At 39.1% G+C, this 17,310-nt stretch overlaps 2 non-coding genes across 2 annotated transcripts; both read left to right on the forward strand.

The window, feature by feature from the left end:
• Positions 1–5,387: 5,387 nt before the first annotated feature.
• On the forward strand, positions 5,388–5,495 carry LOC112788549 (small nucleolar RNA R71). Its single transcript, XR_003195909.1, has one exon. It is a non-coding gene; the product is annotated as a small nucleolar RNA R71 (small nucleolar RNA).
• Positions 5,496–16,390: 10,895 nt separating this feature from the next.
• LOC112788335 (small nucleolar RNA R71) lies at positions 16,391–16,494 on the forward strand. The gene has a single exon (XR_003195703.1). It is a non-coding gene; the product is annotated as a small nucleolar RNA R71 (small nucleolar RNA).
• Positions 16,495–17,310: the final 816 nt, after the last annotated feature.

Here is a 17,310-nt window from a genome sequence, read left to right on the forward strand (position 1 = left end):
CCTTACGTGAGTAAGGGTCGAATCCCACGGAGATTGTTGGTATAAAGCAAGCTATGGTCACCTTGCAAATCTCAGTGAGGTAGGGTTAAATGTGATTGGATTAGATAATTAAAAGATAAATAATAAAGGATAGAAATACTTGTGTAATTTATTGGTGAGAATTTCAGATAAGCGAATAGAGATGCTTTCGTTCCTCTGAACCTCTGCTTTCCTGCTATCCTCATCCAATCAGTCTTACTCCTTTCCATGGCTGGCTTTATGTGATACATCACCATTGTCAATGGATACTTTCGGTCTTCTCTCGGGAAAATGATCCAAATGCCCTGTCACGGCACGGCTAATCGTCTGGAGGGATCACCCTTGTCAATGGTTTCATCTTATCCTCTCAGTGAAAATGGTCAACGCACCCTATCACGGCACGACTATTCATCTGTCGGTTCTCGATCATGCTGGAATAGGATTTACTATCCTTTTGCGTTCTGTCACTACGCCCAGCAATCGCAAGTTTGAAGCTCGTCATAGTCATTCAATCATTAAATCCTACTCGGAATACCACAGACAAGGTTTAGACCTTCCGGATTCTCTTGAATGCCGCCATCATTCTAGCTTACACCACGAAGATTCTGATTAAGAGATCTAAGAGATACTCATTCAATCGAAGGTAGAACGGAGGTGGTTGTCAGGCACGCGTTTATAGGGAATGATGATGATTGTCACGTTCATCACATTCAGGTTGAAGAGCGAATGAATATCTTAGAAGCGAAATAAGATGAGTTGAATAGAAAACAGTAGTACATTGCATTAATCTTTGAGGAACAGCAGAGCTCCACACCTTAATCTATGGAGTGTAGAAACTCTACCGTTAAAAATACATAAGTGAAAGGTCTAGGCATGGCCGAATGGCCAGCCCCTCTGATCTAAGAACCAGGCGTCCAAAGATGTCTAATACAGTAGTAAAAGGTCCTATTTATAATAAACTAGTCACTGGGGTTTACAGAAATAAGTAATTGATGCATAAATCCACTTCCGGGGCCCACTTGGTGTGTGCTTGGACTGAGCTTGAGTGCTTCACGTGTAGAGGTCCTTCTTGGAGTTGAACGCCAGTATTTGTTCCAGTTTGGGCGTTCAACTCTGGTTTTGGTTCCTTTTCTAGCGCTGGATGCCAGAATGGGGCAGAGAGCTGGCGTTAAATGCCAGTTTGCGTCGTCTAAACTTAGCCAAAGTATGGACTATTATACATTGCTGGAACGCCCTGGATGTCTACTTTCCAACGCATTTGGAAGCGCGCCATTTCGAGTTCTGTAGCTCCAGAAAATCCACTTTGAGTGCAGGGAGGTCAGAATCCAACAGCATCAGCAGTCCTTCTTCAACCTCTGAATCTGATTTCTGCTCAAGTCCCTCAATTTCAGCTAGAAAATACCTGAAATCACAGAAAAACACAAAAACTCCTAGTAAAGTCTAGAAATGTGAATTTAACATAAAAACTAATGAAAACATCCCTAAAAGTAACTAGATTCTACTAAAAACATACTAAAAACAATGCCAAAAAGCGTATAAATTATCCGCTCATCACAACACCAAACTTAAATTGTTGCTTGTCCCCAAGCAACTGAAAATCAAATAGGATAAAAAGAAGAGAATATACTATAAATTCTAAACTATCAATGAAACATAGCTCCAATCAAATGAGCGGGACTTATAGCTTTTTGCCTCTTGAATAGTTTTGGCATCTCACTTTATCCATTGAGGTTCAGAATGATTGGCATCTATAGGAACTCAGAGTTCAGATAGTGTTATTGATTCTCCTAGTTCAGTATGATGATTCTTGAACACAGCTTCTTTATGAGTCTTGGCCATGGCCCTAAGCACTTTGTTTTCCAGTATTACCACCGGATACATAAATGCCACAGACACATAATTGGGTGAACCTTTTCAGATTGTGACTCAGCTTTGCTAAAGTCCCCAATTAGAGGTGTCCAGGGTTCTTAAGCACACTCTTCTTTTGCTTTGGACCTTGACTTTAACCGCTCAGTCTCAAGTTTTCACTTGACACCTTCACGCCACAAGCACATGGTTAGGGACAGCTTGGTTTAGCCGCTTAGGCCAGGATTTTATTCCTTTAGGCCCTCCTATCCACTGATGCTCAAAGCCTTGGGATCCTTTTTATTTGCCCTTGCCTTTTGGTTTTAAGGGTTATTGGCTTTTTGCTCTTGTCTCTTGGTTTTAAGAGCTTTTGGCTTTTTCTGCTTGCTTTTTCTTTTTCTTTCTATTTTTTTTTCGCCTATTTTTTTTTTTTTTGCAAGCTTTGTTCTTTGCTGCTTTCTCTTGCTTCAAGAATCATTTTTATGATTTTTTAGATTATCAAATAACATGTCTCCTAGTCATCATTCTTTCAAGAGCCAACATATCTAACATTCTTAAACAACAACTTCAAAAGACATATGCACTGTTCAGGCATACATTCAGAAAACAAGAAGCATTGTCACCACATCAATATAATTAAGCTAAGTTCAAGGATAAATTCGAAACTCATGTACTTCTTGTTCTTTTGAATTAAAACATTTTTCATTTAAGAGAGGTGATGGATTCATAGGACATTCATAACTTTATGACAAAGTTACTAACTACTAATGATCATATAATGAAGACACAAACATGGATAAGCACTTAACATAGAAAACGAAAAATAGAAGAAATAAGAACAAGGAATGAATCCACCTTAGTGATGGTGGCGTTTCCTTCTTGAGGAACCAATGATGTCCTTGAGCTCTTCTATGTCTCTTCCTTGTCTTTGTTGCTCCTCCTTCATTGCTTTTTGATCTTCTCTTATTTCATGAAGGATGATGGAGTGCTCTTGATGTTCCACCCTTAGTTACTTCCAATAATTGTGTGGAAGAAAATGTATCCCCTGAGGTATCTCAGGGATCTCTTGATTTGCAGTCAAATGTTCTACCACTGAGCTATAGACTCTTGATGGAAGCTTTTGTCTTCCCTTTCCTCTTTCTAGAGGTTTCTCTGGCCTTAGGTGCCATCAATGGTTATGGAAAAAACAAAAAAGCTATGCTTTTACCACACTAAACTTAGAATGTTGCTCGCCCTCGAGCAAAAGAAGAAAGAATATAAGAAGAAGAAGAAGATATGGAGGAGATGGAAGGATGTGTGTATTCGGCCATATGGGTGGGATTGGGTGGGAGAGAGATGTTGAATTTTGAAGGTAGTGGGTGTATGGATGTGAGTGGTAAATGGAAAACAGAAGGGATGATCATGAATGAGAAGAGAGATGATGAGGTAGGTGGGGATCCTGTGGGGTCCACAGATCCTGAGATGATCCTGTGGGGTCCATAGATCCTGAGGTGTCAAGGCATTTACATCCCTGCACCAATTTAGGCATGTAAAATTCCCTTGCACACAACTCTGGGCGTTCAGCGCCAGGTTGGTGCCCATTTTGGGCGTTCAACACCCATTTGTTGCAATTTTTCTGGGCGTTGAACGCCAGACAGATGCTCCTCCAGGGTGTGATTTTTCTTCTGCTGTTTTTGATTCTGTTTTTGATTTTTTTGTTTATTTTGTGACTCCACATGATCATGAACCTATAAAGACATATAACTAAGAAAAATATAGTTAGATAAATAAAAATTGGGTTGCCTCCCAACAAGTGCTTCTTTAATGTCAATAGCTTGACAGTGGGCTCTCATGGAGCCTCACAGATTTTCAGAGCATTGTGGAGACTCTCCAACACCAAACTTAGAGTTTGGATATGGGAGTTCAACACCAAACTTAGAGTTTGGTTGTGGCCTCCCAACACCAAACTTAGAGTTTAACTGTGGGGGCTTTGGTTGACTCTGCTTTGAGAGAAGCTTTTTATGCTTCCTCTCCATGGATGCAGAGAGAGATCCTTGAGTTGTAAACACAAGGTTGTCCTCATTTAATTGAAGGATCAATTCTCCTCTGTCCACATCCATCACAGCTCTTGCTGTGGCCAGGAAAGGTCTTCCTAGGATTATGGATTCATCCTCTTCCTTTCCAGTATCCAAGACTATGAAATCAGCAGGGATGTAAAGGCCTTCAACCTTTACTAACACGTCCTCTACTTGTCCATAAGCCTATTTTCTTGAATTGTCTGCCATCTCTATTGAGATTTTAGCAGCTTACACCCCATAGATTCCTAGTTTCTCTATTACAGAGAGGGGCATGAGGTTTATCCCTGAACCAAGATCACACAGAGCCTTAAAGATCATGGTGCCTATGGTACAAGGTATTATGAACTTTCCAGGATCCTGTTTCTTCTGAGGCAATGTCAGTTGATCCAGATCACTTAGTTCATTGGTGAACAAGGGAGGTTCATCTTTCCAAGTTTCAATACCAAATAATTTGGCATTCAGCTTCATCATTGAACCAAGAAACTTGGCAGTTTGCTCTTCAGTAACATCCTCATTCTCTTCAGAAGAGGAATACTCATCGGAGCTCATGAAGGGCATAAGGAGGTTCAATGGAATCTCTATAGTCTCTAAATGAGCCTCAGAGTCCTTTGGTTCCTCAGAGGGAAGCTCCTTATTGATCACTGGACGTCCCAGGAGGTCTTCCTCCTTGGGATTCACGTCCTCCTCTCCCTTATTGGGTTCGGCCATTTTGGTTATGTCAATAGCCTTGCACTCTCCTTTTGGATTTTCTTCTGTATTGCTTGGGAGAGTGCTATGAGGGATTTCAGTGATCCTTTTACTCAGCTGGCCCACTTGTGCTTCCAAATTTCTAATGGAAGACCTTGTTTCATTCATGAAACTCACTGTGGCCTTAGATAGATCAGAGACTAAGTTTGCTAAGCTAGATGAGTTCTGCTCAGAATTCTCTGTCTGTTGCTGAGTGGATGATGGAAAAGGCTTGCCATTGCTAAAACTGTTTCTTCCACCATTATTAAAGCCTTGTTGAGGCTTTTGATCCTTCCATGAGAAACTTGGATGATTTCACCATGATGGATTATAGGTGTTTCCATAAGGTTCACCCATGTAATTTACCTCTGCTATTGCAGGGTTCTCAGGATCATAAGCTTCTTCTTCAGAAGATGCCTCTTGAGTACTGTTGGATGCAGCTTACATTCCATTCAGACTCTGAGAAATCATATTGACTTGCTGAGTCAATATTTTGTTCTGAGCCAATATGGCATTCAGAGTATCAATCTCAAGAACTCCCTTCTTCATAGCCGTCCCATTATTCACAGGATTCCGTTCAGAAGTGTACATGAACTGGTTATTTGCAACCATGTCAATGAGTTCTTGAGCTTCTGCAAGCGTTTTCTTTAGGTGAATGGATCCACCTGCAGAGGTATCCAATGACATCTTAGATAACTCAGACAGACCATCATAGAATATATCCAGGATGGTCCATTCTGAAAGCATGTCAGAAGGACATTTTTTGGTCAGTTCTTTGTATCTCTCCCAAGCTTCATAGAGGGATTCACCTTCTTTTTGTCTGAAGGTTTGAACATCCACTCTAAGCTTACTCAGCTTTTGAGGAGGAAAGAACTTGGCTAGGAAATCCTTGACCAGCTTATCCCAAGAGTTCAGGCTATCTTTAGGTTGAGAGTCCAACCATACTCTAGCTCTGTCTCTTACAGCAAAAGGGAAAAGCATGAGCTTGTAGACTTCAGGATCTACTCCATTAGTCTTAACAGTATCACGTATCTGCAAGAATTCAGTTAAGAACTAAAAAGGATCTTCAGATGGAAGTCCATGAAACTTGCAGTTCTGCTGCATCAGAGAAACTAATTGAGGTTTCAGCTCAAAGTTGTTTGCTCCAATGGCAGGAATGGAGATGCTTCTTCCATGTAAATTGGAATTAGGTGCAGTAAAGTCACCAAGCATTCTCCTTGCATTATTATTATTTTCGGCTGCCATCTCCTCTTCTTGTTCGAAAATTTCTGAAAGGTTATCTCTGGATTATTGTATTTTAGCTTCTCTTAGTTTCCTTTTCAGAGTCCTTTCAGGTTCTGGATCTGCTTCAACAAGAATATTCTTGTCCTTGCTCCTACTCATATGACAAAGAAGAGGACACAGAAAAAATAATAATAATAATAATAGGGAACCTTTATACCACAATATAGAGGTCCTTGTGTGAGTAGAAGAAAAGAAGAAGAAAATCTGAACTCAGAGAGAGAGAGGGTTCGGATTTTTGGGGAGTGAGGGAGAGATGTTAGTAGATGAATAAATAAATAAAATAAGATGAGAGAGGGGAAATTTCGAAAATAATTTTTGAAAAAGAGTTAGTGATTTTTGAAAATAGTTTTTGAAAAAGGTTAGTAGTTTTTTCGAAAATTCAAAATAAAAATAAAATAATTAGTTAATTAAAAAGAAATTTTTTAAAAAGGGGGAAGATATTTTCGAAAATAGAGGAGAGAGTTAGTTAGGTGATTTTGAAAAAGGTAAGAAACAAACAAAAAGTTAGTTAGTTAGTTGAAAAAAAATCAATTTTGAAAAGATAAGGAGTTGGGAAGTTAGAGAAGATATTTTGAAATCAAATTTTTGAAAAAAGATAAGATAAGAAGATATTTTTGAAAAGATATGATAGAAATTAGTTTTTGAAAAAGATTTGAATTTTTAAAATCACAATTAATGACTTGATTCACAAGAAATCACAAGATATGATTCTAGAACTTAAAGTTTGAATCTTTCTTAACAAGCAAGTAACAAACTTGAAATTTTTTAATCAAAACATTAATTGTTATTGTTATTTTCGAAAATTTGGTATAAAAATAAGAAAAAGATTTTTGAAAAATATTTTTAGAATTTTCGAAAATAACTAAGAAAAATGAAAAAGATTTGATTTTTGAAAAAGATTTTGAAAAAGATAAGATTTTTAAATTGAAAATTTGATTTGACTCATAAAAACAACTAGATTTTAAAAATTTTTGAAAAAGTCAAATCTAATTTTCGAAATTATGAGAGAAAAGAGGGAAAGATATTTTTTTTTATTTTTGAATTTTTAATAATGAGAGAGAAAAACAAGAAAAATGATGCAATGCATGAAATTTTTAGATTAAAACAATGAATGCATGCAAGACTGCTATGAATGTCAAGATGAACACCAAGAACACTTTGAATGTCAAGATGAACACCAAGAACATATTTTTGAAAAATTTTTAATGCAAGGAAAACATGCAAGACACCAAACTTAGAATTCTTTAATGCTTAGACACTAAGAATTCAAGAATGCATATGAAAAACAAGAAAAGACACAAAACATGCAAATGCAAAGATCAAACAAGAAGACTTACCAAGAACAACTTGAAGATCATGAAGAACACTATGAATGCATGATTTTTTTCGAAAAATGCAAGATGCACATGCAATTGACACCAAACTTATAACATGACACATGACTCAAACAAGAAACACAAAAAATATTTTTGATTTTTATGATTTTCTAATTTTTTTTTTGGATTTTTATTTTATATTTTTCGAAAATTATTTAGAAAAGAGAAAAATAAGGATTCAAAATTTTTAATATGAATTCCAGGAATCTTATGCTCTAAAGCTCCAATCAAAGGGTCAGGCATGGCTTAATAGCCAGCCAAGCTTTAGTATGTAACTCAGACATGACACGTCTAACATACCCTACAGTCGTATTAGACATGGCTTTACAGCCAGCCATGCTTCATGAAACACTAGAATTCATTCTTTAAAAATTCTGAAGAAAATTACATTTTTGAAAACACATTTTTTTTTTCGAAAACAAAGGAGAAATTTTTGAAAGATTTTTGAAAAATTTTTGAAAACAAAACAAAAAGAAAATTACCTAATCTGAGCAACAAGATGAACCGTCAGTTGTCCAAACTCGAACAATTCCCGGCAACGGCGCCAAAAACTTGGTGCGCAGAAATTGTGATTACACTTTGATTATGTGAAATTCATTGCTCTTTCTTTCCCTGGTAATGGCTCCAAAAACATGATAACAATACCATGGTTCACAACTTCGCACAACTAACCAGCAAGTGCACTGAGTCGTCCAAGTAATACCTTACGTGAGTAAGGGTCGAATCCCACGGAGATTGTTGGTATGAAGCAAGCTTTGGTCACCTTGCAAATCTCAGTCAGGTAGGGTTAAATGTGATTGGATTAGATAATTAAAAGATAAATAATAAAGGATAGAAATACTTATGTAATTTATTGGTGAGAATTTCAGATAAGCGAATAGAGATGCTTTCGTTCCTCTGAACCTCTGCTTTCCTGCTATCTTCATCCAATCAATCTTACTCCTTTCCATGGCTAGCTTTATGTGATACATCACCATTGTCAATGGCTACTTTCAGTCTTCTCTCGGGAAAATGATCCAAATGCCCTGTCACGGCACGGCTAATCGTCTGGAGGCATCACCTTGTCAATGGTTTCATCTTATCCTCTCAGTGAAAATGGTCAACGCACCCTGTCACGGCACGGCTATTCATCTGTCGGTTCTCGATCATGCTGGAATAGGATTTACTATCCTTTTGCGTTCTGTCACTACGCCCAGCAATCGCGAGTTTGAATCTCGTCACAGTCATTCAATCATTGAATCCTACTTGGAATACCACAGACAAGGTTTAGACCTTCCGGATTCTCTTGAATGCCGCCATCATTCTAGCTTACACCACGAAGATTCTGATTAAGAGATCTAAGAGATACTCATTCAATTGAAGGTAGAACGGAGGTGGTTGTCAGGCACGCGTTCATAGGGAATGATGATGATTGTCACGTTCATCACATTCAGGTTGAAGAGCGAATGAATATCTTAGAAGCGAAATAAGATGAGTTGAATAGAAAACAGTAGTACTTTGTATTAATCTTTGAGGAACAGCAGAGCTCCACACCTTAATCTATGGAGTGTAGAAACTCTACCGTTAAAAATACATAAGTGAAAGGTCCAGGCATGGCCGAATTGCCAGCCCCTCTGATCTAAGAACCAGGTGTCCAAAGATGTCTAATACAGTAGTAAAAGTCCTATTTATAATAAACTAGTCACTAGGGTTTACAGAAATAAGTAATTGATGCATAAATCCACTTCCGGGACCCACTTGGTGTGTGCTTGGACTGAGCTTGAGTGCTGCACGTGTAGAGGTCCTTCTTGGAGTTGAACGCCAGTATTTGTGCCAGTTTGGGCGTTCAACTCTGGTTTTGGATCCTTTTCTGGCACTGGACGCCAGAATTGGGCAGAGGGCTGGTGTTGAACACCAGTTTGAGTCGTCTAAACGTGGCCAAAGTATGGACTATTATACATTGCTGGAAAGCCCTGGATGTCTACTTTCCAACGCAATTGAAAGCGCGCCATTTCGAGTTCTGTAGCTCCAGAAAGTCCACTTTGAGTGCAGGGAGGTCAGAATCCAACAACATCAGCAGTCCTTGCGAAGGGCTAAGAGGCTACGTTAGTGATCACGTTAGTACCACTAACATTGAAGTTAACGTGGATCAACTGGTTTGGAACGTTAGTAACAAAGTTATCGTCACTAACGCTTTCGAACCCAAGTTTACACTTAACGTTAACGCCACTAACGTCCTAACTATCGTCCTACCATGCCTAACTCACATTCTTTCTACGAGCAAAGCTGACCCCACTGAAGACTGTTACTGCTTCAACTAAAGATCAAGGGCCCATATCCAAGACTTGAAGAGCTAACTAGAAGATCAGAAGAGTAGTATATATAGGGATAGTTTTGAATGAAAAAAAAGATCTGTAATTTGGGGAACTACACTTTGTACATTTTACTTTCTCTGCAACTTCTAGTTTAATTTCAGAATGTACTCTTCTCATTTCTAGAGCTATGAACAACTAAACCCCTTTAAATTGGGTTAGGGAGCTCTGTTGTAATTTGATGGATCAATTATAGTTTTCATTCTTCTTCTTCTTTCTTTACTCTTGATTTACTAGAAAGCTTTCGATCTTAAATCAATTGGTTAGTTGTATTGAGAAAGAAACTCTCCATAATTGGATCTCCTCTGAGACTTGGAAAAGGGATGAGGTGATCATGCTAGAATTGCTTTCTCATGTTGAACCAAATTGGGGTTTGGATGGATATAGTGACATAAAATCCTACTAACACTTTGATTTCAAAATACATGTGGTATAATCAGTGACCATACTTCATTTCTTCCCATGAGCAATTAAATCATAGAATTAGGTAACTGTTCACGCTTAGAGAGATTGGGGTGCCAACGAATTGGGATCCAATCACTTAAGATTGCCAAGGAGATCAATGAATGCATTGATTGAGAAAGAGATGAGAATGAACTTGATCCGGAGAATGCAACATCTCCTAAGCCCAATGAATCCCCCATTTCTGATCTTACCCAACTCTTCTTCTTGTACAATGACAGCTTCTTCTACTTGTTCTAGTACGAATTCATTCTCTGTCTTGTCCACTGGAGTCTCTAGTGTTTCCTTCATGCTACGCTCATCATTAGATTTTCCACATGGGGCTGTGGTTGGTCCTTGAATGTTCGCGCGTCTAGAAGCTAATTGAATTACTGTTTGCTCCAGTTGTCGAATGGTTGTTTGAAGTTTATTTACTGTTTCCTTGAGGCAAACTTCTGATTCTCTAGGTGATGGATTTGGACATAAAACATAGGGAAGTGGTGGTGCTTGGGAGTGATTGGATTGGAACTGGGGTAGGAAAGGATCATACGGTGGCGAATGGTGAAGAGAAGCTTGTGAGTGTGGCGGTTCGAGGTTATGTTGAGAGGATGGTCTATAGGCACGGGGTGGGGCTTGTTGGTAGTTACAAGGTTGTCCACCATATCTTTCAACTGGGTATGCATTGTAGAATGGTCGTTGTTCATGATATCTTGGAGGGTGTTGTTGCCTGAAGGATTGATTAGATCCTCTTGGCTCCATCCATCCTTGATTGGTCTGACCTTAATGCATATTCCTGCTGTAACTTCTATTTCCTTCAACAAAGTTAGACCCAAACTCAAAGCGAGAGGGGTGAGAATTCATGGTAGCAAATAAAGATAAAAAGGAGAAACAAAAATAAATAAACAAGCAAAAGAAAAATATTTACAATAACCAATAATAAGGCACACGTTAGCAGTTCCCCGGCAACGGCGCCATTTTGAAGAACTGAAAATTGATGGTTTAGACGTTATAGTAAACTCTCGTTGTAAGTATAGTTACTAAACCAAGCAATCAACCGTTCTTACAAAAGTTTTGGTTGTCACAAGTAACAAACCCCTTAAATAAATTTTTAACCGAAGTATTCAAACCTCGGGTCGTCTTCTCAAGGAACTGTAGGGACGCATGTTCTTACTGTTGGTTATGGAGGTTGTAAATTGGGGTTTTGAGAATGAAGAGCGAATAGTTTAATTAGCAAATAAAGTAAATGAAGAACAAGTAATTTAAATAGCAAGTGAAATAAATAAATGACTATAAATAAACTTTTGGCAAGGTATGAGAAATTAGAGGTTCTATCCTCGCTATCCTTATCAATGATGATGAGAATTGAATCTTAATTCCACTTTGTTAACCTTTACTAAGATAAAGGAAGGTCAAGGGATTAATTGGTTTGATTTTCGGATCCTATTTATTTCCTAAGAAAAGATTGGGATTATTGAAGTTCAATTCAATTAACAAAGATAACAATTATCAATCATGTTTGAGTTTGACAACTCCTGAGTTACTGATTTCTTAACCAAAACCAAAAGGGGAAGTAAATCTACTGGAATAAAAATGTCTTCAGAATAAAAGCAACAATAGCATAAATAAAAGAACGCCATGTCAAACTGAAATACTTCAAATAGCATTAATTCAAATAAAATTCTGTAACATAGCAGAATTCATAAATCAAATTACAAAAGTAAATAATCAATTGAAGTAATGGAATGAATAAAAGTGAAAGGGAAGCTTAAAGCAAAGGAACATTAAACCTGGGATCGAGGGTTACTCCTAAAGAGAGAAATCCTAAATCCTAATCCTAAAAGAGAGAGGAGAGAGCCTCTCTCCAAAACTAATTCTAAATCATGGAAAATAACTAAATTGGCGAGCTCCCTTTGAATGGATGCATTCCCTCACTTCATAACCTCTGGTCTATGCCTTCTAGAATTGGATTTGGGCCAAAAAGGACTTCAGAATTTGCTATGAGCGTTTTTTGCAATTTCTGGTGTGTGGCCTCTGTCACGCTTCCGCGTGGGTCATGCGGTCGCGTCATTCGGAGCTTTTCTTGTCACGCGGTCGTGTCGGTCATGCGGCTGCGTCATATGTGTTCTGCTTAAGGCGCACGGTCACGTCAGTCATGCAGCCGCGTCACTGTTGATTCGCGCTTGGCATGCGTCCGCGTCGCCCATGCGATCGCGTGGATGCCAGTTTCTTCAGAAACTCCGTTTTGCGCTTTCCTTCCATTTTTGTATGTTTCCTTTTTCATCCTTTAAGTCATTCCTGCCTTAGAAGATCTGAAACTACTCAACACACTAATCACGGCATTGAATGGAAATAAAGGTAATTAATTAAAAATAATCAATTTTAAAGCATAGGAAACATGTTTTTCACATACATCACATAATAAGAAGGAGAAGTAAAACCATGCAATTAATATGAATAAGTGGGTGAAGGATTGAATAAATCACTCAAATTAAGCACAAAATATATCATAAAATATGGGTTTATCAAGTAGCCTAACCTTCCTCCAGAATCACTTTTCTCAGCTAACTTCCGAATGCCTTGAGCTATGAGTTCGTGAACCTTGATCTCTCCCCCTATGAGTATACATTGCACCATTGTTGCTCTCTTAAGGTTCACCTCTGAGTTGTTTCCGGCGGGAGGATGGATCTCCTTACAATTTCAAACCACCCCTTTGCTTCAGGGGTGAGATCCCCTCTCTTAATGAATTTGGGCTTCCTATGGGAATCTTGTACCCAATCTACTCCTTGTATGCAGATATCTTTCACAATCTGGTCATAATTGGGACTGCTATCTATTCTGGATTGATAGCTCTCTTCTGCAAATAGTATGGTTTATAGCTTTAACACCCTCATGATGTTCATGGGACTAAAATCCACTGTTACCCCTCTTACAAAGCTTATATAGGATTCATCTGCCCTATCATACCTGACGGCGTTTGCATAAAACTCTTTCACAAGAGTTGCGTTTACTTTTGTGACCGGATCAGTTAGGAGCTCCCATCTTCTCTTTTCCACCTTCTCTGTGATTTTGGGGCACTCAGTTTTCTTGACTTGAAAACCTAGCTCATATATGATCTCTTTATCAGCCATCCACCTAAATTGTAATGCATGGTGAAAGGTTCTAAATTTCATTTCATCAAAAGGGCGTTGCTCCATAGGCTCCTTCCCTTTTCTTCTTTTAGAGCTCGACGATGCCATGAGTGACCTTTGATTTCAAATTTATAGAAGTATGGATGATTGCATCTTAAAAGATGTAGCTATGAGAGTGTGTGAAAAAGCTTTCGATGGAGGAAGAAGTTTTGAGGGTGTTTTTTGGAAGTAAGAAATATAAGGAGAGGGTTCTGGAATGTGGGACGATACGGAATGAGAGGGCCACTTTTATGGAAGGGTAATGAATAAGTGGAAGGTGTGGATCAATCTTTATGGGTTAAGGATGGACGGTTGGGGTTTGGCATGAAATGAGCACAAGGATTATCACTTTTATGAGGTTCTTGGTTCGGTCTCCAAGGATATCCTTCTTCTAATGTTGCAAGGCAACACTTTCCAATGTACCCCTTTTGAAGACATGTGTATAGTCCCCTTTTGGGAAGTGGCCGAACCCCCTTCTCAATTGGTCTCATCAATTCTGTTCAATCCTTCCTTTATTTCCTACACAAGACAAAAGGAAAGCAAAAGTTAGCATTGAATTTTTGGTGGCAAAAGTTAAAGAGTGGACTGGCTACTTTTTAGATTTTTGTTTTTAAACATCTAAATGCTATCCATGAACGCAAACCAACTGACCTATTTAGTGTTCATGTATGCAATATTTGTGACACCAAACTTAGTTTGTGACCATGTAGTGTAAAAAGAGTTGATTAAGGCTCTAAGATTAACACGATATGAATTGTGTTTATGTCCTTATAGTGTGCCTTGAACACCAAACTTGTTGTTTAGTATATGTTGCATACAAGGTTTCATCTAAGTGTTTGTCAAAGTTGAATTGGGATTCATGAACCTTGCTTTATTAACTACTTTAAACACCCTAAAAAAAGGATATAAAACATGGGTTGCCTCCCATGAAGAACTTCATTAGCATCATTAGCTTGACGTTTAGCCTTTGTCGGGGTGGTTGGTAATGCCTCAAATCTTCCCCTCTCGTAGTGAATCTATCTCTATTGGCTCCATTAAGAATCTCCACATGTTCCAAGGAGAGAATTCTGCTGATGGTGTACACTTGAGGTAGCTGAGATGGAATGGTGGGGAGATGAGGTGGAATAGCTGGGAAATGAGTAGAGATTACTTCATCCCCTGGAGAGAAATCCTCTGTAGGGATCTTCTTGTTCCTCCATCCCATTGGCGCCTTCTTCCTTGTTTCTTTTAATGCTACCCTGCTCCTTGTGGCCTCTTTTTCTAGGAAAATTTTGTTGCTGGTCTCATATGACTCTGGTGGGTTTAGCTTCTCTTGGGTTTTCCTTAGCTGTTGTGCCTTCTGACAGTATTGTTTCTCAACCAAAGGGATTCCCAGGGGTATTGTTTGTGCTTCAGTGCTTGTTTCTTCCACCTGTGCCTTATTGTGATCCTCCCTTGATTCCTTGTTTTCTTGATCTGCTTCTTGTGAGGGTTTGAAGACATTGAAGGTAAGTTGTTCATCATGTATCCTCAGTATTAGCTCTCCTCGCTCCACATCTATAAGTGCTCTGACTGTGGCTAGGAATGGTCTTCCCAATATGATTGGATGGAGGTGACTCTCTTCCATCTCCAAGATAACAAAGTCTGTGGGAAGGAAGTAGTTTCCAACCTTCACCAACACGTTCTCAACCACTCCTATTGCTTGTTTTTTACTTTTGTCAACCAACTTGATGATTTCATCCGTGTGCGTTAGCTCATTGATCTGAAGCTTTTTCATGAGGGATAAAGGCATTAAGTCGATGCTTGCTCCCAGGTCACAGAGTCCCTTATCAATCCTTGTTTCTCCTATAGCACAAGAAATGTGAAAACTCCCTGGGTCCTTTCTTTTTGTAGGCAACTCTGTTTGAATGATAGCACTACACTCCTTATTCATCACTATTGTTTGCCCTCCCTTTAGTGAATTTTTCTTGGTCAGCAGCTCTTTCATACACTTAATGTATGAGGGCATTTGTTGGAGAGTCTTAATGAATGGTATGTTTACATGGAGACATGCAAATATGTCGAGGAACTTTGAGTACACTTTCCTTTCTACGCCTCACTTGAGTCTCTGGGGAAAAGGTGCATATGGGTTCAGAATCTCCTTATCCCTTAACTCCTCCTTATGTGTGGGGTTGGTTTCTTGGTCACTCTCTTCTTGCTTCTCTACTGGAATATTTCGAGAGTGTTCTAATGGTTTGTTCAGTTCTTCCACACTCCCCTCATCACTTATAATGATCATCTTGCGTTCTTCCCATCTTACTTTCTTTGCTTTACCTCTCGGGTTTTTCTCCGTGTCACTTGGGAAGCTATCAGTAGGCTTAGGAATCTGCTGAGAGAGATATCCCACTTGAGACTCCAGCCTCTTGATGGTGTCTCTCTGGTTTTTGATATTAGCTCGTACTTCATCCTTGAACACTCTATTGTCTTGGACTTCCTTGCATATACCTTCAAGTAGAGTCTCAATTCTGGAGAGTCTATCTTCGAATGGTGATGGTGGGTTGAGGTTGGAAGGGTGAGAAGGGCCATTTTGGTTTTGATATAGATGTTGAGAGGTATTATTGGGTGGGTGTTAATATGATCTCTGTGTAGAATGTTGGTGAGTTGCATTGTTGTTGGGGTTGTGACATCTCTCGTCTTAGCCTTGATCTTGTTGATTTCCCCACCCAAAGTTTGGGTGGTTCTTCCAACCAGGATTATAAGTTTTGGAGTATAAATCATGGGTCTGTCTAGGTGAGTTCCCAATATAGTTGGCTTGTTCTCGGTCACTCTCTTCCTCTGTATTTACTCTTTCTTGAGCTGCTGATGAGGTGGTGACTGCTGCAACTTGGTTTCTTTCCATTTTCTTAGTAAAGTCAGCCAGCTGCTTGGTGATCATCTTGTTTTGAGCCAGCAGTGCATCCATGTGGTTCAGCTCCATCACTCTTCGAGTGTTGCTCCTTTCAGAAGCATAGAAGTAGTCATTCTCAGCTACAGTCTCGATGACATCTATGGCTTCCTCAATGGTCTTCTTCTTGTTTAGAGATCCCCCGGATGAGTGGTCTACTACCTTCTTTGATTCATAAGAAAGACCCTCATAGAAAATGTGTAATTGTACCCATTTATTGAACATGTCTGGCGGGCACCTTCTTGTTAAGTCCTTAAACCTCTCCCATGCCTCATAAAGAGTTTCACCATCTTGTTGCCTGAAGGTTTGTACCTCAGCTCTCAACCTGTGGATTCTTTGAGGAGGGTAAAATCTCGCCATGAATTTGTTCACCACATCTTCCCACATTGTTAAACTCTCCTTCGGGAAAGATTCCAGCCATTTAGATGCTTTATCCCTGAGTGAAAAGGGGAACAAAAGTAGTCTATAGGTGTCAGAATGAACACCATTAGACTTCACAGTATCACATATCCTTAGAAAGGTGGTTAGATGTTGATTGGGGTCTTTTTGGGCGCTTCCTCTGAATGCACAGTTGTTCTAAACGAGGGTGATGAGCTGGGGCTTTAGTTCAAAGTTATTGGCATGTATGGTTGGCTTTTGGATGCTACTTCCACAATTTCCTGGGTTTGGATTGATGTAAGAGCCTAGAACTCTTCTCTCTTTCCCAGCATGATTTACTGGGCCTTTTCTGGCATGGTTGTGAGCTTCTTCTTCATGGTGATTCTCCATATTCTCCTCCATGTCTGTTTTAAAATACTCTTCCTCTTCCTCAGCACCAACGACTCACTTCCCTCTTGCTTCCCTCCTTAATCTAAGGAAGGTCCTCTCAGGTTCAGAATCAAAGGAAGTTGAAGCCCCGCTTCTTCTACCTGTCATACAACCAACAAAGCAAAAAGCAAGAAAGAAAATGAATGAAGAAATTACTCTTGTTAGAATGGCTGTTAGTGTGAGTGGTGCAATGTATCAAATAGTTAGTGGGTTAGTGAACTAAATTGTAAACAACAAAGAAAAAAACACAACAAACGGGCCAGGGAAAAAGGGAAGAAAATAACTAAAACTGAAAGTAAATCACTCAGATGGAATTAAACAAAACAAAAGAAAATT

Source organism: Arachis hypogaea, chromosome 20, assembly GCF_003086295.3.
Source record: "Arachis hypogaea cultivar Tifrunner chromosome 20, arahy.Tifrunner.gnm2.J5K5, whole genome shotgun sequence".
NCBI classification, from domain to species: domain Eukaryota; kingdom Viridiplantae; phylum Streptophyta; class Magnoliopsida; order Fabales; family Fabaceae; genus Arachis; species Arachis hypogaea.